Genomic DNA, 24,412 nt, shown 5'->3' with positions numbered 1-24,412 from the left:
ACCCCTTGATCTTGGACTTCCAGCCTCTAGAACTAGGAGAGAATAAAGTATTGTTGTTTAAGGCTCCCCCCTCCTCCCACCTCATTGCGCTCCCCTAGTTTCTGATGCTTTGTTAGGGCAGCCCTAGAAAAATAATACAACATGTGAGAAAACTCATTTCTTTTTTCCAATCCTACAGAAATATTCTTTACAAAGTCTTGGTAAATGCACAATGCAATCCTCCCTTGGGTTCTGTTCCAGAACTTTCTGGATCAGACTCCCAGGCAAGCCTTATGCCTTCCTGGCCTCTCTGACTGCTTCTGCCATTTGCTCTGAGTCTGGAATGCAGAGAGAGTTTTCCAGATATTGTTGTTCAGACACTAAGTCATGTCTGACTCTTTGGGATCCTATGGATGGTAGCCCGCCAGGCTTCTCTGTCCATGGAATTTCCCAGGCAAGAATACTGGAGTGGGTTGCCATTTCCTCCTCCAGGGGATCTTCTTGACCCAGGGATTGAGTCTGTGTCTCCTGCATTGGCAGGTGGATTCTTTACCACTGAGCCATTGGGAAAGCCCAGTTTTTCAGATACTGGAGCTTAACTCCAAAAGGCACTGAGATAAAAGTCTTTGCATACCTCCTGTGATTGCCAGGGGACTCCTGGCTTGCACCATTCCCATAACCCTACTTGGTATTCTGCTGCGCGGATTTGCAGCATGGGAGATGTCTCTCACTTGGTGAGTCTGGAGGGAGGAGCACAAAGCTGGGCTTCAGTGCCCTTCCTGAAGCAGGTGGGGCGGCAGAGCTCGTGCTCAGTGAGGGGCTAGACTTGGGGACCTGTGAGCCCCAACACACTTTCCTCCCCTGCTCTGACCAGACCTCGGTCATCCTACTCCCCCTCAACTGGCCCTTCCAGCCCTCCAGGGAGCTCTGGGTGTAGGGAGGGGTCTTTCTTCTGACCACACAGCCTGCAGCCTCACAGGGCTGGTGGGGCAGGAGCCAGGTCCCCGTTGATTCAGATGAAATGCTAATAAAAATGTTTAGCCCTAAGGGCGGGGTAGAGAGATCAACCTCTGTGAACTATTACAGTCTAATAACAGGCACCATGTAATGAGCACGTACTGTGTGCCAGCCTAGAGATAAATTCTCCCTGCATCCTTCCAGCAACTCTCCATGGCGGCTCTTAAATACCCATTTTCCAGATGAGGACACAAACTCAGATGAGAAAACTGAGGCACAGAGAGAATAACTCTGCTAGGTCTCCGCAAGCTAGCAAGTAGCAGAGTCAGGATCCACCACATGCCTGGTACAATGTCAGGTGGGAGAACTACAAAGATAAAGAAAAATCCAGACCCTTCTCATGGGAAAGTCATTGATTTATGAGGGAAAATGGGAAAGAAATTATTGCGATATGATGAGCAGGGTATTCTCATTCAATTATGCTGACAATGAGAGCACAGAGGAGGGGAATCTTGAAGGCAAGACTGCAAAGTTAAAGACAAGTTTTGAAGAAGTGATGGCAGAACTGAGTTTTGAAAGCTGAGGAGTAGCTGGCCTCGCAGAGAAAAGGATGAAACAGAGTTTAGGGCAAAAGCTAAGAATATGTCTTTGGAGTCCTGCCCCTACTTGAATGCGGGTCCAGTACCTAATAATTGAAAGACCTTGATCAAGTTTCTCAACATCTCTACCTCTTTTTAAATCATATTTAAGGTGAAAATAATAATAATAACCAGTTGATACTGTTGTTCTGAAGATCAAATGAAATAATGAGTTCTGCCTAAAAAAAAAAAAAAATAAAGTGAAAGTGTTAGTTGCTCAGTTTTGTCCCACTCTTTGTAATCCCATGGACTATAGCCCACCAGGTTCCTCTGTCCATGGAATTCTCCAAGCAAGAATACTGGAGTGGATTGCTATTCCCTTCTCCAGGGGATCTTCCCAACCCAGGGTTTGAACCCAGGTCTCCCACATTGCAAGGAGATTCTTTATCATCTGACCCACCAAGAAAGCCTGAGAAAAAAAAAGGTGCTCAATAAATCATAAAGGGTTTCCATAAAGGACTGTTATAGGGGTATGGCAGGGGATGAGGGATGAAGCTAAAAGGCAGCAAGGTCCAGAGGATGCAGGGCTTGTGTGCTAAGTTAAAGGAGCTAGGCCTTCATCCCATGGGCGATGGGGAACTGTTGAAAGTTTTAAGCAGGAGAATAGCATGATCAGATATATGTCTTAACAGTCTCACTCTGGCAGCACAAGGGAGAATGATATTGAGGGAAAGACCAGGAGATGCTTTGATCTTGGTGAGGCATGATTTAGGGAGGGTCTAGATTAAGCAGGGGATGAAGAATGGATGCCAGGGATATTTGATGATAGGATCACCAGGCCTGCTAAATAGAATGGATGCAGAGAGCTAGGGAGGAGAATGTACAGAGGAAGAAGAGCAAGAGGCCCACGTGCTGGGGATGATAGGCTTAGAGGTCAGGAGGATGTGCTGTGCAGGGTGTGGGGATCTGAGGGGCATCAGCATCAGGATGGGTGAGAAAGCAGTTGCTCCCTTGGACTGGAGAGTGAGGAAAAGGTGAGCTTAGGGAAATACTCAGAAATATTAAATACCCATTTAATATGGGTAAATATTAAATACCCTTCCCTTAAATACCCATTTAAGGGAAGGTTGAAGAATAGCCCAAGAGGTGGGAGGAGAACAAGGAAGATGTATGCCTATGCCAAGGAAAGAGAGTTTTAAGAAGAAGGGCAGAGGACTTCCCTGGAGGTCCAGTGGCTACTCCCAGTTCAGGGAGCCCTGTTTTGATCCCTGGTCGGGGAACTAGATCCCACGTACTGCAACTAAGACCTGGCTCAGCCAAGTAAATAAACAAGTAAAAAGAAGGGAAGGGTCTATATTATCACACGCTGTGGAGAAATGAGATAGGTGACAAACGAGATAGGAGAAATGAGATAGGTGGAAGGACACGTGGTTATAGGTTTGTGTATGTATTTATTATAGGTAGTTGATTAATATCATTAATAAGTAATTGAGGAGACCTGCACACAGTTAAGTCCCAGCTGGGAAGGTGGCAGCAGAGGTGAGAGTGGCATACAGGACAGAAATGATTAATAACTTCCACGGCACTTCTGCTATCAACTTGGTCTTTGTCTTGGATCCCTTCCCGCCGTACCTTGGGCTGTCTGCTCCCTGCTATCAGAAAAGTCTCCATGGCAGACCAGTTCCTGACACAAAGCAGTTTAAGATTTTCTTGGTCCTGTCTCACCTCTCACAGCTATGCTTCTTACACCAAGATCTTCTGGACCTTTGCATGGATGGCTCCCATTGCTGAAAATGCTCGATTCCCTCTTTAGCCTGTTAACTCATAGACGTCTTCCTAGATTCAGCTCAAGCACCTTCTCCTAGACCCTTTTGGTTTCAGTGAAGTGTCTCTCCTGTGGATTTTGGCAGCCTCTTCTGCTCTCAACCCTCCTGGCTCTTATTGTGTATAATTATAAACCTATTTCTCCCTTAAAAGTTGTGACTTCTTTGAGGTCGGGGACTAAAGCTCACATTTATATGTCCTTGACCAAACCCAGTGCCTGATGTATGCCGGCGCACAAGAAATATTTTGTGAATGAAGAAGACACAGACTGCACTTCTTGAGACTCAATAAAGACAGTAAAGACAATAAAGACAAAGCCTCTAATGGTGCAGTGTGTGCAGTGCTTTGGGAACTCTTCTTAGGAAGACATGGGTTTGATCCCTGAGTCGAGAGGATCCCTTGGAGAAGGAAATGGCAACCCACGCCAGTATTCTTGCTGGGAGAATCCTATGGACAGAGGAGCCTGGCAGGTTATTGTCCATGGGGTTTCAAAGAGTTGGATACAACTGAGTGACTAAGCGCTCGCATGCACACACGTATCACAGCTTCTTTATCCATTCATCCATCAAGAGACGCTTTGGTTGTTTCCACGTCTTGGCTGTTGTAAATAATGCTGCAATGAACATGGGGGTGTAGACATATTTTCAGGTTAGTGTTTTGTTTTTTTTTTTTTCCAGATAAAGAAAGACCCAGAAGTGGAACTGCTGGATAATATGGTAGCTTTCTTTTTAATTTTTTGAGGAACCACCGTACTGTTTTCCATAGTGGCTGCACCATTTACATTCTCCATAATGGTGCATGACTGTTCACTTTTCTCCACATCCTTGCCAGCACTTGTTGTCTCTCATCTTTTTAATCATAACTATTCTGACAGGTGTCAGATAATATCTCATTGCAGTTTTGATTTGCATTTTCCAGATGATTAGTAATATTGAGAGGTTTTTCATGTACCCGTTGGCCATTGTTCCCTTGTTTGGGAAAATGTCTGATCAGGTCCTTTGCCCATTTTTTGATCAGATTGTTTGCTTTTTGCGATTGAGGTGTATAAGTAATTTATATATTTTGGACATTAACCCCTTATAAGATATATGATTTGCAAATATTTTCTTCCGTTCCATAGGTTGCCTTTTCATTTTGATAATGATTTCTGTTGTTGTGCAGCAACTTTTTACTTTGATGTAGTCTTGTTTATTTTTGCTCTCACTGCCTTTGCTTTAGTGTGTGAATGAGCTCTTAAAACTGCTTTTGCCCTGAAGCCATTTACCAACTCAGCAGGGAACTGTTATGAAACTGATTACAGTTTCGATTACCTCATGGCTCGAGAGGGACAGAAGTGAAAGTCCAAGGGACATCTAAGGTGAGAGATAAGAAAAAGCCAACTCTCCCTAATCCAGCTCAAGGTCAGGTTAGCCAGAGGAGATGTAAACCTATGTTCTTTCAACACAGGGGTAAGATTCTTGTGAGATGATAAACCAAACCTAGCCCCTCTGAGAAATAGTAGACTAAATTTGCATTTCAGAGATGGTACAAGAAAACTCAAGCAGGAAATTTAGCTGAAAGTGGTTCTGGTTTTGATAGTGCCCCAGATATCTGGCAAAAGGGAATGTTCTATTGGAAAAGTAGGAGAAATCTAGTTTCTTTGCATTCTCGCCAGTATTTGCTATATCAGTACTTTTCATTTTAGTCATTCTAATAGATATTATTTGATATTATTGCATACATGTATTATAATTTTGTATGTTGATCTTGTATCCTGAGATCTTGTTGAAGTCACTATTCTAGAAATTTTTTTAAATTGTTGATTTTTTAAGATTTTTTTTTTTTTTGGTAGACAGTCATGTCGTCTAAAAATAGGTATAATTTCTTCTTTTCCAATCTGTACGCTTTTAATTTCCTTTTCTTGCCTTATTGCATTGGTTATGGCTTATAGAATATTGAATAAGAGTGGTGAAAGCAGAAATCTTTGCTTTGTTCCCAGTATGAGGAGGAAAGCATTCAACATTTCACTACTTAGTATAATGTTAACTGTAGGTCTTTAGTAGATGCTGCTTTTTGGGTTGAAGAAGTTCCCTTCTATTTCTAGTTTGTGGAGAGGTTATTTTTTCAAATCGTGAATAGATGTTGAATTTTGTCAAACACTTTTCTACATTGGTTGATATGATCATATGGCTTTTCTTCTTTAGCCTGTTAATGTGGTAGATTAAATTTTTAAAATTGAAGTATAGTTGATTTCAATGTTGTGTTAATTTCTGCTATATATATATATATATACACACACACACACATATATACATATATATATATATATATACACATAGATGAAAGTGAAAGTGTTAGTTGCTCAGTCGTGTCCAACTCTTTGCAGCCCCATGGACTGTAGCCCCCGTTTTTGCCTCCGAACATCATTTTCCTACTGTTCCTGCATTGCATCCTTTGCCATAATGAATCTTCACCTTGAATATAACTTTATATGGCATCCTGGGAATCTGGTCAATGAGTAACCAAACTAGTTGTGGGGGCACTGAGACAGGAAGCTGCTTTTTTTTTTTTTAAACTACAAATTCAATTTTTTAAATTGTTAACAAGGTTTTTAAAAAATCATTTATCTGTGGCTGCACTGGGTCTTCGTTGCTGCACACAGGCTTCCTCTAGTTTGGTGACCGGGGGCTCCTCTCTAGCTGCGGTGCACAGAATCCTCGCTGTGGTGGCGTCTCTTGTCGCGGAGCATGGGCTCTAGGCCTGTGGGCTTTGGTAGGTGTCTCATGCGGGCTTCAGAGTGTGAGCTCAGCAGTTGTGCCGCACAGGCTTAGTTGCTCTGAGGCATGTGGAATCTTCCTGAACCAGGGATTGAACCCATGTTCCCGGCATTGGCAGACAGATTCTTCTCCACTGAGCCACCAGGGAAGTGCAAGAAATATACTTGGAAAAAAAACAAAACTGAAATATAGTTGACATACAACATTATGTTAGTTTTAGGTGTAAAACATAATGATTCAACATTTAAATATTATAAAAGTGGTTACCACGATAAGCCTAGGAACCATCTGTCACTATACAGTTACTGTAGTATTCTTGATTATATTCCTTATGTTATGTATTCCCTCCCTGTGACTATTTTAAAACTGGAAGTTGGTATCTCCTAATCCCCTTCACCTATTTTGCCCAGCCCTGCACCCTCCTTTCTGTGGACAACCACCAGTTTGTCCTCTGTGTCTATGGGTCTGTTCCTGTAGGAAGACTGTGTGGATAGGGAATTGCAGAGTTAATGTTAGAGCCCAGGGTTCCTGTCTCCAACTTTCTCTGTTGATAATAAGGTCCAGATATCACTCCCAGGGAGTTCTGTTTCCTTCCATACCGACCTCTCAGCTCTTGCTTAACTGGCTGTCTTATTCTCCACCTAACTTGCTATGTCATGCTTTTCTTCTTCTTCTTTTTTAAACCAAACCCTGTCTTAGGGATCTTTTCCTTATTCTTTTCCAGACCTTCTTACTCCTGGCCCTCTCCTCTCTCTAGGTCAAATCATAACTTGCTCTTTTTAGAGATCCCAGCGTACTAATGTCTAACCCAGTGGTTCTCAACAGGGGGAGATTTGTCCCGCTCAAGGGATACTGGGCAGTGCTTGGAGACATTTTAAAAAATATCTTTTTGGCTACTTGAGTGGCATGTGGGATCCTAGTTCCCCGACCAGGGATCAAACCCATGCCCCCCCGCATTGAAAGCTCAGAGTCTTAACTGCTGGACCAGCAGAGAAGTCCGTGGCATTTTTGACTGTCATAACTGAGAGTTACTATTGGCATTTAATGGGAAGAGGCCAGAGGTGCTGTTAAATATCCTACCATGCACAAATCAGCCCTCCATGAGAGGGAATTATCCAGCCACAGTGTCAGCAGTGCCAAAGTGAAGCAGCCCTACCTTAAGCCTATACCGGGGAGGCCGCGTCTGAGTCCTGACCAGCTCTTTGTAGTCAGAGCAGTTGTGCCAGGCCAGTCAAGGCTGTGTTGCTTTGGATTTGCAGTGAGCGACTTGAATGCCTTGGCAGTCCACGGCTCTGTGGGCTACATGGAGGGGAGTGGCTTCCCGCCACACAGCCAAAGGATAGGGCTTTGAACCTCTTTAGAATTCCACGGAGACTGAATTATAGTTGCCAGGATCTCAGTGTGGGATGTCAAACCCAACAGCCTGGGTGGGTCACAGCCTCGCCCACATGCTGGCCTGAGGCTTCAGTGGAGTGCTGGAGTGACAGGCGTCATGATGATGGTGGGGATGGTTTCTTTCCCCGCATACTGGCAGTCTACTGCTGGTCCAGCATCGGCTCCCTGGTGCTTATGTTTTTACTGCTGGGTTTTGTGGCTGTGATTCTCATGTGTGTGCTTTGCAAATGACCTGGTTCGGTACAACTTGGATGAGATGATGACTGACCAGGGTGACGATGGCTGAACTGTCTATACAGATGTCTTCCGCTTTCCTCCACACTGTGGTCAGCTCTGTGCTGAGTTTGGCGTGGGTGCCCAGAAGTGTGGGGCATTGATTTCCCGATCTTGGCCCTGGTGAAATGATAAGAATTTTTTAATTAAAAGTTTTGGCTCTACTGGGTCTTCATTGCCTTGTGCGGGCTTTCTATAGTTGCAGCGAGCGAGGGCTACTCTCTAACGGCTGTATGCTGGGCTTCTCATTGCAGTGGCTTTGCTTTCAGATTCTAGGGTGCCTGGGCTTCAGTAGTTGTGGTACACGAGATTAATTGCCCCTCAACATGTGGAATCTTCCCGGACCATAGATCGAACCTGTGTCCCCTGCATTGGCAGGCAGATTCTTTGTTGTCGTTATTTTATTTACTTTGGCAGGCAGATTCTTAACCACTGGACCACCAGGGTAGACTGGTGATGAGAATTAATCAGGAAATTCTCTTGAGGGGTAGAAGTAAGTAGGTAGGTTGTTCAGAAAAGATTTGTGGATCTTCTTTTCCACACAAGGTGAACGGCAGCCCTAAGACCATCACTCCAGTGCTGACAAGTGTTATTTTATTTTAGGTTTTCTCTACCAAAGAACTGAGTGAGACCATTTTGCTGGAATCCTGGCTCTGGGAGAATTGGGCTAATTCTTCTGAAATTGCTGGAAGTGGGACATGTGACCTAACAAAGTTTCCACTACTACCCTGCAGGCATTCTTACCAGGGTGCTGTATGGCTTGTTGTGTGTATCGTCAGGGGGCCATTAGCTTGACACCATCTAGTTGTAGGTCCCAATCTGCTGCTTCTCTGGCTACACATTCAGCCATCTCTTTTGGCAGATGGTAGGCCAGCGTTGGATGTGGTTCATCAATCTCCCCATTCATCAGTCTCTTCTCTGATGAGGATTTCTGGTTCCCTGGTGGGTAGGCCTTGACATAGGAACTTAGAAACATCATAGAGCCTGGAAGAGAGTCAGTGTGAGTCTTCCTGCCTGGACCCTCACATGCCTGCTGGTTTGTCCAGGATCCACCATCCATCCAATATCTTGTTCTTTTATTAAAAAAAAAAAGTTTTTGGCCATGCTGCGTGGCATATGGGATTGAACCCATGCCCCCTACAGCGCAAGAGTGGAGTCTTAACCCCTGGATTGTCAAGGAAGTCCCCAATGTTTTATTCTTTATTTTAAAAAATATTTATGTCTATCTATTTATTTGACTGTGCCAGGTCTTAGTTGGGGCATGGGATCTTTTTTTTTTCAGTTGTGGCATGCAAACTCTTGCTGCAGCATGTGGGATCTAGTTTCCTGACCAGGGATGGAACCCATGTCCCCTACACTGCAAGGTGAATTCTTAACCACTGGACCACCAAGGAAGTCCCTCCCTAGCTTCTTTTTAAATAAATTTTTTAATAACAGTTGTAGGTTTATAGAAAAGTTACAAAGAGAATTCCCATATATCCACACGTAGTTTCCCCTATTATTAACATTTTATGGTACACTTGTCATGTTAATGAAACAATGTGCTGTGCTGTGCTAAGTCACTTCAGTCATGTCCAACTCTTTGTGACTTGTGGACTATAGCCCGCCAGGCTCCTCTGTCCACGGGATTCTCCAGACAAGACTCCTGGAGTGGGTTGCCATGCCCTTCTCCAGGGCATCTTCCCAACCCAAGGATCAAACCCACATCTCTTATGCCTTCTGTATCGGCAGGCAGGTTCTTTACCACTAGCGCCACCTGGCAAACTCCGATGAACCAATACTAGCACATTATTAAATAAAGTCCATACTTCATCTAGACTTCCTTAGTTTTTACCCTATGTTCTAAGATGCCATCCAGAGTAATTACCTTCCTTCATGTTTCTCAGGCTCTTAGATATGACAGTTTCTCAGACTTTTCTTGTTTTTGATGACCTTGACAGCTGAGGACTCAAGACACTTGGTAGAATGTCCTCACCTGGGGTTTGTCTGAAATTTTTCTCATGATAAGAATGGGGCTATGGCCTTGGGGGATAAAGGCCACAGACAGAGGCAAAGTACCGCTGCCATCACATCATATCCAGGGCATATCTACTCTCAACATGTTGAATCACTGGTGATGTTGGCCGTCAGTTGGCTGAGGTCATATATGTCCAGCTTCTCCACTATGAAGTCCCCCAACCTGTCCCATTTCCATACTGTGCTTTTGGGAAGGAAGTCATGATGTGCAGCCAATATAGTATCCTTTTTAACACATTAGATCTTGCTTTTCCTCTTATAAATTCTCACTTAGTAGAGGCATTAATTTCTACTGAGTCCATAGTTTTCCAAACACTTAATTTTAATGTTCTTTACACCAATACCAAGCATTTATATAGCAAAGATGAATAAAAAAAGGCATTATTTGAGAGACTAGTTCTCTTAATACTTCCGAGAACTCAAAACTAATGTCCTAAGAAGGCCTTTAAATGCCATAATAGCCATTTTTAGGAAAAACTTAAAACCATATGCAGCTGTAAGACCAACAGAATTATTCTGAATGCTTCCCTTTGTCTCAAGGAAAGTTATTAGAAGAAATAGGATCAGTTCAGTTCTCTTTAGAAAGCTTATTTTAAGAAGAGTCTTGGATCTTAAATATAATTTCCTCACGACTCTCTGAAGTTCCAAAAAGGGAAGCATGATTGTTAATGTTATATTTGTCCCTTTGTCATAGACAGGGCTATTTTCAGACTAGATAGAATGATCTGTGCTTTGTGCCGACTTCACAGTACATTGAGGGCTGTGGAAGAATCACCCTGAGTGCACACGTGGCCATGTAATAGGACTTGAAACACGATGTTACCCTTGTGTAGTACTGAAGACCATCTGATGTTTTCTATTTTTGCTCTTATGACCTACTTATTAGAACCATGACTTGTTTGATGCTGAGTTTCTGGACATGAGTAGTTATTAAGAGAAAATATGACTTTCTTTTTTTAACAAAATAGTTCCAGGAATACACTGTAGGGGAAAAGGATAAGTGTTTAAAATATATTGTTAAAATGCTCCCTGTGTTGAGAAACCTTTGTGCAGTTCCTGACTTCATAGTAAATAGGACAGTTTGTGAGGAAGTTCCATTATTCTCCTTTTGCCCTTTTCCCTTTGATCGAATGCCACAGTCATATACACGACTGGCCACATTGAGTCCAACATCTCTTGAGGACAGTGTTCTATCTCTGAGTGACTCTCACCAGCTCCAACTTACCCAGCTTATTTTTACCCATGAGCATTTTGAAAAAGAAGAGTAATGAGGGGAGTAACCTTATCAGATATTGAAACAACTTATAAAGCAAAATAATTAAGATAATGATGTATTGGTGGAGATACAGACCGATAAATAGAGATTCAAGAAAGAACTCCAATTCAAATGGAATTTGACACATGATAAAGGTAGCATTTCAAAATAGCTGGGGAAAGACAGTTATTCACTAGACAGTGCTGAGAGGTTGTGGGAAGGAGAAACCTGGATCTTGACCTAATTCCTTACATTGTATTGAATTCCACTTGGATCCAAAATTTAAACTTAATAAAATTAAGCCATAAGGTACTATTATAAAGAGTTAGCATTTTAACAGTTCCAGAATGGAAAAAGTATAAAATTATGCAAAATTTAGAAGCTAAAGAACAAAAGTGCAGTAACCTCTGTTTGATTTAAAGACACACACACATACATGCACACACACCAACTCAAAAGACCAATGCCAAATCTGAAAGACTCTGCAACCGCTTCATACTTGAAGGGCTAACATTTTCAGAGTACAGATGTTCTTTGAGTGGGGAAAATAAAACAAAAGGCAAAAAGCATAGGAGAAGATGCCTAACCTTACTCACAATCAAATGTAAATCGTTTCTGTCCCACTAGGCTAAAAACCCAGGGATGGAGGAACCTGGTGGGCTGCCGTCTATGGGGTCGCACAGAGTCGGACACGACTGAAGCGATTTAGCAGCAGCAGGCTAAAAACAATGCAATTCTGGAGGTGAGAAGTTCAAGGCCACCAGGACCAGGCAGCTGCTTTAGGTTCACTGTGCCCTCTTTTGCATGTGGCAATCTTCCTCCACGTGCTTACAGAATGGCTGCTGTACCTCCAGGCATCACGACCAGGATCCAGCAGAAACAAGGGGGCAGGTAGGGAAAAGGCCAAAGGTTCTTGCTCCAGAGTCTGCTCCCTGTCACATATTTTTCTTGGAAGCCCAATTCTGATCCCATCTCCTTTGCTAGAACTGTCCTGGGGCTGCCTAGAAGGATGGGAAAGTGATTTTTTTTTTTAAAATTTTATACTAAAAAGTATACCACTTAGGGATTTTCACTAGGTGAACACGCCTGTCTGACCAGCACCCAGATCAAGAAACAGTGGCTCCTTGCAACTGCCCACATGCTCTTTCCCAGTCACTAGAGAATGCGAGCATTTTTAATGGGCACCTTCTCACTGTGGCCAAAATTGGGTTAAGAAAGAACAAGAGAATATCAGAGACCAGCAGGCTGTTACACCCTTCACTTTATATATTCACCCCAAAGGCACTCTTATCGATTTGCTCAAATCTTTCATTCTCAGTCTGAGAAATTTTATATTTTAAGAGACAATGGCTGAAATTTACATTTCCTGTAATTTCATAATGTGAGCCTGGGACCAGGAACACCTGGTCTAAATGGGAACTTTCTGCAGTAGTAGATTCATAGGCAGCTGCATTGAGATGGTCCCTGGGGTACACTGAGCAGGTCTGAGTTTTGAGGTATCCATGAATACAGAGGCATCCTGGAGAACCCGTCCCGTGAATGGGATGAACGTGAGAACATTCGCAATTCATACGCATTTTTTAAGAGGTGAGAAAACCCACAAGTAAGATAGGTGTGGCCAAATCTTAGAACAGAATTCAGAATTTATTCCTTATTATAGTATACATCTTGGAGAAAACATCTTTGTTATGAAACAGAGGCCACTTTTCTCCGGGCACCCCGCCTCCTTAACGTTCATCTTGGAGAGAATCCGTTTGCAGGAGGCATCCGGCAGCATCCTGATACCAGCTAATTCGCATGCAGGAGAAACTCTACAAATGCCGTAACTGTACGGGCTTTCGGGAAAAGCAAAGCTCATTCAACGTCAGAGAATTCACACTGGAGAAAAACCACATGCGCGTCATAGCTGTGAAAGCGCTTTTAGTCGGTGCTGAGAGCTAATTAGACATCTGGGATTTCAGAGTGGCTAGGAGCCCTGGGAGCAGACGGGATGAGGAAGAACCTTCAATCAGAGTTCCAGCCTCGGACAATGTGGGCTGATTCACCAGGACAGGAAGCAGGCGCGTGTGCTGAATGGGGGAGGCCGTCCGGGGGAGGCGTGGGGCACACTGAACTCATTCACACTGGAGAGCAGCCTGTGAGTGGAACCAACGTGGAGCATCATCTTTGGAGAATTTACAGGAAAGAAACACTCTCATTGGAAAGATTGTGGGAGAGCTTTTAGCCAGTAATCAGGCTAATTCATTCTGGAGAAAAGCCTTGATTGTAGAGAAGGAGGAACACCATTCAGTTGTTTTCCTTACTGGATTTCAGAGAATCTTCAGTGATATATGGGGTAACTTTGAGGAGGGGAGGGGGTTCAGGGTTTATTGTCAATTAAAGCATGAATTGCATTTAAGTAGGGGCTTAAACTTTATTGCTTCTTCCACTGCAACCAAGATTTCCATTTCTTTCTCTGTCTCATAGAATATATATATATATTTATCTCTAATGACTTAGGAAGATAAGCTTACAAACTTGCTTTTATAAGCTTAACTTCTATTCCCGGTAGGTATTCAGTCCAATTTTGCTGAATGAATGAAGTAATACAACAGGCAAACAGAGTCAGCCTAGTCTGAACCTTCAAGCGCAGGACTCCATAAATTGTGGAGGGTGTGAAAGGACTGTGTTGAGGGGGCGAGGCTTACTGGCAGGATCTGGAGGTTGCAAATTCTACCCTAATTGCAACACATTCGTCTTCGGCCTCCATTAGCTTGCGGAACTTCTATGGGCCACGTCTCTTTACTGTTGAAGACTATTTTGAGTTGGGAAAAGCGGGGGGCAAGTTTTCTCCAGTTTTGAATGCATCTGACAGCTACATGAGAAGGATACCAGTTTCACTTTGTTTTATATTTAAAACGAGACATTTAAAGAGGAAGGGCCAGAGTTCCTAAGTTCAATTCCTCTTTTCATGAAGCAAGGGTCAGGCACATTTTCTTCTGTTGAAGTAACACAAAAACCACATTATGTGATGAAAATTGGATCAGAAGAAAGCTTCATCTTGTCCTATCCACCGACTGCATTTTCACCTCCCAACCGAACTCCTTATCCCTAGCCTGGGGTTCTAAGTCTTCTAGGAGACATCCTTGCTTGCCACTATATCCATTCCCCAGTTGAGGAAGAAGAGATTCAGGTCCTGTGTGTTTCTGGCTCCTGGCTTTGCTTAGAGAAGTGGGAAGGAAAGGTAAAGAGAGAAGGGCCAGGGGGTAAAGGGACAAAGCATGGAGAAAGCGGGAAGTGGCCTCAGGTCAGGGCACCCTGTTCCCCGAAGGATATGAACTGTCACTTAGGCTGGCTGGAGAGTAACTAAAAAGCCTAGTTTCCCATCAGTTAAGTTCTAGCTGCCATACGTTTCCTTCATCTAGTGTATGGGGCTCATAAAACCCTGCTGTGTGACACTGGCTTCCTCCAGAATTCATCCAACCTAGCTCACCATTGGCCGACTCCAACTTGCTTCTCCTTGTGCCACAGCCTTCTGGCCCATGCTCAGGCTCTGCATCCAGGGACTAACACCTAGCCCCCACCCATTCCACACTGATTTGTTCTAAAGCTCCTCATGGAGCCCCAGTTTAGACGCCCAGGCTCATGCATCTGGAACTGTCCTGAATCTTTCTTTCCTCATCAGTGCCCTGTAGGCTCCAGGAATCGGAACCAAGTGCTCAAGCTGCTTCCCTATGTGGGCTATGACCAATCTTGACCTGTACTTCCTACCATACAATTAAGGTCTCCAGTGTCTAAATTGGGCTGATATTCCATTTGGAGCTGTACCAAGCTGCATCCGTGGAGGAGTGCTGTATTGGCTGGCTAAGAATGCCTTAGGCTGCAAATAGCAGAAATAAAGACAGTTCAATTTAAAGATCAGTGAGACTGGAAGTAGGTGGTTCCAGGATATGTATGGTGGCTCAACGGTATCATCGAGGACCTAGGCTTTGTCTGTCTGTCTACTCGCCCAACCTTGGTATGCTGGCTTTCTCCCTTGGTTTTGTTGCCACCTGGTCTCAAAATGGCTGCCACAGCTCCAAGTATCACATCTCAAACATCCTTGTTCAAAGCAGGAGGAAGAAATGGGCCTCTTCATTCTCCTTTAATCAGAAAGCAAAATCTTCCCAGAAGGTCCCCCAGCCATTTCCCCATAAGTTATGCAGGCAGAACTGTCGCATGCCCAATTCAGAGCCGACAGACAGCAGAGGGACGAAGTAAGGAGCCTGCCGCAGTGACACACGGGCGAGGCAGGCCTGGCGAGCCCTGGGGAGGCGCCAGGGCTGGCTCTTCTCTCTGCCTTTCCTGGAGTTCTGCCTCTAATCTCGACATCCTTTACCTTCTTCCCAAAGAGGCTCATTAATCCCCCAACGATAAGTGTTGTTTTGCCTTTCTTCAATTTCCAAGCGTCCACGTCAGCGTACTTCCGGCCAGCACCTGGCCCTACTTGCCCTCACGACCTCCTGTCACACACTGCCCATGCAGTCTGATTTGCAGGTTCAAATTTCCTAAAAGAGGAATCTGCCTGGCCCGACTGGCTTTCCAAATATTCCCTGAGCCAGGGGACTTCAAAAGTTGTTGGCCAGTGTACACAGATCCTGGATCACTGACCTGCATGAGTGTGTGAGTGTGTGTGTGTGTGTGTGTGTGTGTGTGTGTGTGTGTGTGTGTGTGGTGCGAGGAGGACAGAGGCAGAGTCGTGTGATACAACACAGCCACCTGGGCTGAATGAGGGGGAGGGGTATGGGGGTGGGGCAGGACAGAGGGTGTGGAAGGTGGCTCCTGGAGCCCAGGGCCACAAGATAAGGAAATTAGGCCAGTCTACTAGAGACACGCCAGGTGGACACAGGAGGGAAAAGGCCATTTTGCACACTTCAGTCCCGTTTCAGTGGATGCCAAGTGGAGAAGAGAGGAATCTGGCTGGCAGATGAACCAAGGCCCTTGACCTGTGGCTGCAGCTGGCCCTGCCCCGCCGGATCCAGCTCTTCAGTCACTCGCTCTGAGGGCCTGTTAATTGACTTACAGAATAAAGAGCATAATCAGTTTCTTGAGTCTGCCCTGACTCGGAATATCCCCCGAATTCCCACAGGAGAAATTCCAGGGACTGCTAGTAGGAAGCCGGGCTTTCTCACGAACATGGCTTTAATAGGGCCTGGCAGCATCGGGTACCCACTGGACTTGGAACTTAGAAACCATTTTGTGGCTTTGGCAGGCCACAGAAGAGACTGGAGAAGCGGGACTAACTCAACATGATACCATGAAACGGGGACAGAAAACAGACTGGTGATTCCAGCAAAGGGAATGAAAAATCCCACAGCGCGAAAATGAGAACATGCAAGACCTGGATTCTAAGCCTCGCTGCTCTACTTAGTTGCATGACTTTGGGCAAGTCACTGCACCTCTCCAGGCCTTAGTTTCTTCATTTGTAACGTGAGGATAGAAACACCCCATTTCAAGCGTTGTTGGGAGGATTAAATGAGACCCTGTGCGTGAGGCACTAAACGCATGTGAGTGACTGGTCATCAGAGCATATCACACGCTCAGGTGGGGCTGAGCCCCAGGTGAGAGCCCGCTGGCCGGCGCCCATTGGAAGAGCTGGCGTGGCGTGGCAGTTCTGATGAGGAGCTCCACTGGAGCCCCCCACGGTGGTGAGTGGGGCTGGGGGTGACTTTGCACCCCATGAAGCACTTGACAGCTTTCCTTCTAGTTTCTTGAGCGATTTCCTAGAGGCCTCTGGAACAGCCTTCACCCAGCCTCCCAGGAGTTAAAGAGTCTCTAACCTCGCTGAGCTTACAGTCCCTGTCCCTCCAATCCCCTCTGCCCTAAAAGCCTTCCCTGGTTTAGCCATTTCAAACTCCTCTGCCTGTTTCTATCACTTCCTACTCGATTTGTTCCTGGGATAGACCCTTCGAGGAGTGATCTGAGAGGGAATCTGGAGATCCACTGTAAGTGACGTTCCAGCTCTAAACTCCCAGGAGCACAGAAACCCAGTGACCAGCTGTCCTCCTGCCCAGAGACCGCCATGTGAGCTCATAAGCCTGTGGTAAGCAGGCAAAGAGGCGGCTGGCAAGGACCCTCCCTTTTTCTCCTCAACGCTCAACGATCTACTCATCCTTTCACCGGGTTCAAGGCTTTACTGGGTTCAAGGTTCAGCTGTTCAGAAGCAGCCTTGGCTTTCTAGGAAATGCAGTTCTGATGGGCAATGCCAGATCTAGGGACTAGCTCTTATCATCCCCACCTCCAACATTTCTAACTTAATAGGTTTTAAAGACATTTAGAAGAGCACGCCATGGCTATATAAATTCATGGATATATACATAGAGTCTGTCCTTTTTTTTTTTTTGGTAGGGGAGATAAGATATTTTGCAGTTAACAAAAGACAAGAGCTGTTCCTGCATTTTGTGCTCAGGACCCAGAACTCTGCTGTATAGCAAAGGATGATGCATTTGTGGCGGCCAGCACAGGTGGGACTTTCCAGCACAGCCATTAACATCTGTTTGCCTGTTACCTCCTTGCTGGTAACTTTGGTTGCTGGCAACTACAGGAGCGCCCAGTGTCAGACGAACACCTGCTACATGCCAGGTGTTAATCGAGGCACTATGAATACAGAGATGCTTCAGACATAGGTCTTGCTCTCAAAGAGCTCCAAGTTCATCTTGGGGGTGGAACCTGAGCCAGCCATCCTTAACCGGGACACTGGCCAGCTCTCCAACATACTAATTTCTTGCTTGTTCCCTGCCTCCCCAATCAAGGTCACTCCCAAGGTTAGCGCAACACATGATAGCCAGCAATGCCTCCCAGGCAGAGCCAAGGGCCTCTGCCACCTTATGGACATCAGGGCTAATCCAGCTTTCAGGTCGGGGTGGGGGAAGAGGTGGCAATAAAGATGAGATCACCTTCTTCCTGTGTGACCCGGAAGAGAATGGCCGACAACCATCCCCGAGAAGGCAGGTCATGTCTTCAGGCAGGGGTAAGCGTGCCTCCATGCGTGATGACCCTGAGTCACAAATCCATCTGTCTGCATCCACAGCTGTATACAGTCACCGATCCCCATGTCATCCCGAGTCCCTCGATGCTCAGAGGTGCTGTGAGTCCAAGGGACATGGGGTGGTTCTTCCTCAAAGAGTTTTACATCTGTCGGAGGAGAAAAATGCATGAGAAGGTCAGGAAGGACCAGGGATTTGCGGGTGCGAGATGGGGCTCAGGGGCAGTGGACCCAGTGAGCAGAGGGCAGGCTGGGAGCCCAACTGCAGGCCCGCAGGGTCCCATGAAGCCTTCAGGGAAGAGGTGGGCTTTGGGCCATGTCTGGCGGGTGGGAAGCACTCCTGGCGGAGCTTCTCGTGAGCCAGGACCGTTGAGTGCTCCAAACACGGTGCCTTTATTGCCCCTTGGGAAACAGGGTCCAACCGGCAGTGCCTCTTCTGGCTGCTGAAACCCCAACAGCCAGAGCTCAAGCGTTCGTGCAGGCACAGAGCCTCGGAGCTTGGCTTGCCTGAACAGGGCTGCCTGTGATACTCTTCGTTCTGATGGCGACATCACAGCGTGAGGCCAGGGCCACGGGCACGCTATGCCCAGCCATTCTGCCAGAGCAGCATGGTGAGGGCTGTCCTGGGGGGACCGCCGCTCCTCAGAGGCCAGGATCTGGAGCCTTTACATGGAGGGTAGCACTCTGGGGCGCCACAGACTCTAAGCCTGGCACAACACACGTGGCCAAACACTTGCATCCTATTCTGGCAGAAGATCAAAGAATTCATACGGCAGAGGAAATCTTTGAACATTCTGAATACGGGGAAATTTCCATTCATCTCATAATTCTTACTAGAGAGATTCCCCCATGAATGGCATCAATGCAGGAAAATCCTCCGAGCGAGGCAGCAGCTATCAGAGAACTCATGGGGGAGGGTCGGGGGCACCGGACTCGGACAGTTAACAAAGAGCTCAGCCTGGAGCCCAACACACCGAAAAATCTGCATCTTCATTAGCGCAGTGGCGCTTTGAGAAAGCACAACTTGGCTGAGCCATTCTGGAGCTGTCTTTCACAGGTGCTGAATCGGGGGTGATGATCCTTTCAGGAGAAATCAGCCCTCATTCATCACCTGAGGGTTCGGGCTGGAGAGAGGGCAGATGCTCATTGTGATTGAGGGGGACTCTTGGGAGTCCTCTGGCCTCGGGAAACTGGGAGCCAGGCGGGGCCCCTGGGAGGACAGTCAGAAAGACCTCAGAGCACAAGTCGTATAAAATGGACATGGAAGAGAAAAACACGGTGAAAGGGCCAATTTAGATAACGATTTTGTTGGAACTTGGACTTTCAGCACCTGTAATGCCGACAGGCTTGGGCTGGAAGGAACGCAAACACCCTGTGGGGGAGTCCGGTTCGGTGACAAGGTCATGCACCTGCCGCCCCTGGGATCCACTTGCGCTTGAGGGACCTGGGGCCTTGCAGGAGACAAGCACAGGGGCTCCCGAGCTCTCAGCAGTACACTTTTCCACAGGGCCTCCATGTCCACATTTCTTCACGGTCCCACCTCCTGCCTCTTCCGGCAGGCAGGCAAGTCCTGTCCTTGTGTCTGCCATGTGCCCACCTGACTTTGGTGTTGCCCAGGGGACAGGAGGCCACCTGCCCATGCAGAGGCCGGTGACCACCATTACCTTTGACAACTCACGAATATGCCTCAGGGATACTGCTATGACTGGACCATTCATCCATCCATCCAACAATCTTTTGAGCATCTCCTCAACTCTGTAGTTGGCACATTGTTTGTGCTGGGATCAAGGACAGGGGAGAAGGAAGTGTCAGTCACAAGGGGCTTGGGCTACCCAGGGAAAGAGGGGAATGAGGAAAACAGGAGCACCTTCGAGACTGCAGGGGTGTCTGTGTCCTGGGTTTCAGACAGGGCTTTGGAGAGAGGGCTGGGGAGGCAGGGAGGAAGAACTCTGATCTAATGACTGCCGCCCACACGACAGGTCAGCATGAGCTTTCTCAGCCCCCTGCCTGTGTGGCACCCATGATCCTTACTTTGTAAAGAAAACAGATGAGTGTACAGCTAGCAAGAGGCACAGCCGGTCTAGGTCTGTCTCGCTCCTGATGCCACTGTCTTTCCATCAGCACTGGGAGAGAAAGGGTCTTTTAGCACCACTGTTCCTTGGGTAATGTTTCCAGAGGCTTCCAGGAGAGTGAGAGGCCCCTGGTGAAACAGGAAAAAAGAGGACTGAAGGGGAGAAGGGGATTGGCTTTTGCAGACTCTTCTGGGCAGGGGAAGACATTCATTCATTCACTCCTCTGTTCACCCATTAGGAAAATCTTCACTGAGTCCTGTGGAGGGCCAGGTGCTGTGCTTTGGCGCTGGGGACGAGAAGAGCAGGATGGACACAGTCCTGCTCTCATGGGGCTTCTAGAAGGAGGCAGGCGATCCAACAGCCTCCCTGTTTTGAAAGGGGGAGCACAGAGGAGAATCTTGACCCTGCCTCGCATCACTGAGGCTGACTTCTGGGAAGGGGCGACATGTCAGGGAAGACCTGGTGTGTGCTGGCGAGAGCCTTCCAGAGAACCACGATGGCAGGTCTGTGGGTGAGGAGCAGAGCAGAGCGGGAAGGAGCGCTGTGTATGTGAGGAGAACTGTGCCTGACGTGGAGGGAGGGAGGCGAGGAGGGCGGGAAGGAGGGGCCAGGTCATCGCGGCTCCTAGAAGGAGCTCAGACTGCACCCTGCGAACAAGAGGAAGCCGCGGAGAATGTTCATCTTGGAGAGGCCCTGCGCAGTCTTAGTCCATCCCTTCCCTGGAAGCCCGGAGAGGGCTGTCCAAGAATTCGTCACGCCAGGGCAGATATAATCGGTGTGTGAGTTCTGTCCTTTTCCTAACTAAGGAGGTTTTCCAAGAGGCGCCGCTAGCAGAGTGAGCGATAAAGCTCGGACTAAGTGCTGGTGCCTTGATCCCAAGGAGGAAACCTTTGGCGCGTGAAGGGCGGACCTGAAGGTCCCACAGGATCTTCCGGGCAGACGTGCGTGGGTGGGCACTCCCCTCTTGTGGCCGAAGTGGGTACTGCACTCGTGTTCCCATACAGGCCCGCCTCTAGGCTCTCCCTGGGGAAGCCCTGGAAATGAGGCCGCGGCGGCTGCACCGAGCTGCGGACTCCGGGAGGTTTCCCACCTGAAACCTTTTTTTGTTTGTTTCTGTTTTGTTTTTTAAATGAGAAACCTGAACGGTGGAGAAAATGTATATATATATATATATATATATGCTTATATATGCTTAAAATGTGCATATATATATATGCTTAGAAAGAAAACGCTAGAAGGACAGCATTATCAGTGATTCTGGAATACGTGACTAAGAATTTTTCAATGTGTTTATGTGTATTTTAAAACTTGGACGTGTACTACTTTTGTTGATAAGAGGGGGAAAAAATGTTTTGTTGTTTTTAAAAAGAGCAGAAGTGACAGAAAAGTGCCCTAAGCGGGGGGCTGAAGTGGAGGCCAGGTGGCTGATGTGAGAGCCGACTGGCCTGGTGATGAGCCACCGCCCCGGCAGCCCTGTGTCTTTCCGCAGCTGCAAAGCGCCAATGTGGCTGCTCACAGAGCCACGCGGGGACCAGGCTGCCTGGGAGCTGCCCTCCCGGCGGTTTCTGTCTAGCTGAGCCCTTCAGCTCACACAGACCTGGGCTCGGGGTCCCTGCCCCTCTGTCTTTGTCTCATGTGCTCGCCCTTCTCCCATCAGGGTGGCACCCTTCCAGCCTGGTCTCCCCAACTGCCAGCTTCTGGGTGACCCGGAAGCATATTCCACAGGCTCACCCTAGATGATTCTCTACTGCGTGAGCTCTGACGCAGGATGAGGGCTGGGTTTGCTCAGAAACTACAGAGCCACACCTGTTCCATCCACAGGGCCTGTGCTAGGATGCCCTTTCCCGCCGGGGGCAAGGAGCTCACCTGGCTGGCAGTTCTGGTCACTCTGGTCACCTTCCTGGCTCCTCTCTTCTCTCTCCTGCTCCAAACTCTTCTCTGGGGCAGGCCAGCTGCTCAACTTCCCCTCTGGGAGGTTCCCTGCATGCCAGTCTATGGGACTGGATCTGGGTGGGGGCCAAGGACACAGCCCCCACCATTGCTGGGGTCATTCTTGACTGGAGAAGTCCCCAGGGAGCCTTAACTTGTGCTGTGAGAGAGTTATGTTTCAGATAAATTCTTCATGAGCTTCTTTAATTTCAGAAATGTTCTGAAATACACAAGTTTTTTGAAAAAAATCAAAGTCCCTTGATTATGGAAAATTTCAATCCCACTAGAAAGAATACAATACAGCAAACTCTCATGTCCCCATCACCCAACCCCCGTAGCTATTCATTTCCTGCCATTCCTGTTTCTAGCTCGCCCCACCATACTTTTGTGGGTGTGTGTAGTATTTTTTTTCCCTTTCAATATTTGTTTATTTGGCTGTGCCGGGTCTTAGCTGCAGCATGCAGGATCTTTGATCTTGACTGCAGCATGAGAGATTTGTTTTAGTTGCAGCATTTGAACTTAAGGATCTACTTCCCTGACCAGGGATTGAACTTGGGCCCCTTGCATTGGGATCCTGGTTTTAGCTACTGGGCCACTGGTAAGTCCCTATGGAGTATTTTAAAAATAAATCTTAGACAGTATATCTTTTTTTCCCCTGATATATAACTCAGTATGCATCTCTAGTAGATTCGAATTAAATTACACTTGATGTTTTGGGGAGTATATGTGATAACAGAATAGTAATCTCCTGGACCCATTTCCATCTCCAGTAATTATATGGTGGTTTAGTCTCGAAGTCGCATCTGCCTCTTGTGACTCCATGGACTACATAGAGCCTGCGAGGCTCCTCTGTCCATGGAATTCTCCAAGCAAGAATACTGGGGTGGGTAGCCACTTCTTTCTCCAGGGGATCTTCCCCACCCATGAACTGAATCCCGGTCTCCTGCACTGCAGGCAGGTTCTTAACCAACTGAGCTAGAAGGGAAGTAACCATGCCAATCTCCTTTCATCTACTGTTCCCTACCCCACCACATTGGATGTTTTTCAAGCAAATCTCAGGCATCATTTCACTCATAAGATCTGCTGTATGTGTCTTTTTCTTTGTAAAGCATAAACCCCAATAGCATTATCACAACTAAAATTTTTAAACAGTAATTCCTTAATATCATTAATGTTCACATTTCCTTGATTTTAAAAAAAAATCCTCAATTGGTTGTTAGAATCATGACCCAAATAAAGTCTACAGGTTGCATTTAGTTGACAGTCTCTTCAGGTTCACTTCCCTCATAATTTTTCCCCCCTTTTATCTTGTAATTTGTTGAAGCATTCCAGCAGTTTGTCCTTAGTACGAAGCGACACTTAACAAACGCTCGAGCACCAACTCTGTGCCAGGCACTGTGCTTGTGCTGGAAATAAACGCGTGAGCAGATCTGGGGCAAATCACTTGACACTGTCTGGACTCGAGTACCCCCTTCTCTAACAGTAAAGAGGACGGGACTAGATGCTTTCTAAAGGCTCCAATCTGATCCACTCGGATCCCCCCTCTCATCACTATGGTCCACTGTGTGAGTCTACGCAAATCTCAGCCAACTTATTCCCAGGGGGCGGCCGCCCACCTGCCTGGGTGATCAGAGGCCAAAGTGACGGCAGGACGACGACGCCCGGACGCCGCAAAATCGTTCTGCCCCGGGTGGCTGGCGGTATAACGGCAACCCCTCGGACCTCGAGCACTGGCGGGTCCTGCCCAGTTACACTTCCCACAGTCCTCTGCGGCCAGCCGGTTACCACGGAGACAGGCTGGGCTCGTCGGTTCCGCAACCGTCGGGGGCCTGGGCCTGCGGTGATCGTGGGCAGATGAGCCTCCACTCCCCGTGGCTTCCAAACGGACCAGTCACGCCCCCCCACCCCTTGGTTCTGGTGCCCGAGAAGGCCGAGCCATTTGGCTGGGCCGGGCCATCGGCAGGCCGAACTACATTTCCCAGGAGTCTCCGGGCACACCCCGCTTCCGGTCGCGGGCTGCCGAAAAGATAACAAGGAGACCGGTCCGGGGATATTTGGGCCTCTGAAGTCGGTGGACAGAGGAGCTGGAGACAAAGAAGGACAAAAGAAAGGACGAGGATGGGAAAGTTGGTTATAAAGCAACATAAAGTACACTCCGTCCTGTTTACCTTTTTAGTGTCCACGGATGCTCAGGGTCAACGCGAGCGTCGCACAGCCCTCTGGGAAATGTAGGCGATGCTGCCTAAGGACTATGGGAAACGTAGTAATTAATTAACAGCCACTACCTGGAGCGCCTACAGTCGAGGGTATGGGATTGAATCCTCCCTGCCTCTCCCGTTTCCGCTCAGTCTGCTCAGTACCTACAGAATCTTTCC

At 47.1% G+C, this 24,412-nt stretch overlaps 1 long non-coding RNA gene across 1 annotated transcript; it reads right to left on the bottom strand.

Moving 5' to 3' along the window:
• Nucleotides 1-12,658: 12,658 nt before the first annotated feature.
• LOC121817817 (uncharacterized) lies at nucleotides 12,659-23,806 on the bottom strand. Its single transcript, XR_006057866.1, has 4 exons — nucleotides 23,654-23,806; nucleotides 21,975-22,257; nucleotides 20,068-20,236; nucleotides 12,659-18,185 (listed from the first exon to the last, which is right to left on the bottom strand). It is a non-coding gene; the product is annotated as an uncharacterized LOC121817817 (long non-coding RNA).
• Nucleotides 23,807-24,412: the final 606 nt, after the last annotated feature.

The sequence above is a fragment of the Ovis aries genome, chromosome 24, assembly GCF_016772045.2.
Source record: "Ovis aries strain OAR_USU_Benz2616 breed Rambouillet chromosome 24, ARS-UI_Ramb_v3.0, whole genome shotgun sequence".
Taxonomy (NCBI): Eukaryota; Metazoa; Chordata; class Mammalia; order Artiodactyla; family Bovidae; genus Ovis; species Ovis aries.
The sequence above is the reverse complement of the archived record's forward strand: the minus strand, read 5'-3'. Positions and strand labels throughout refer to the sequence as shown.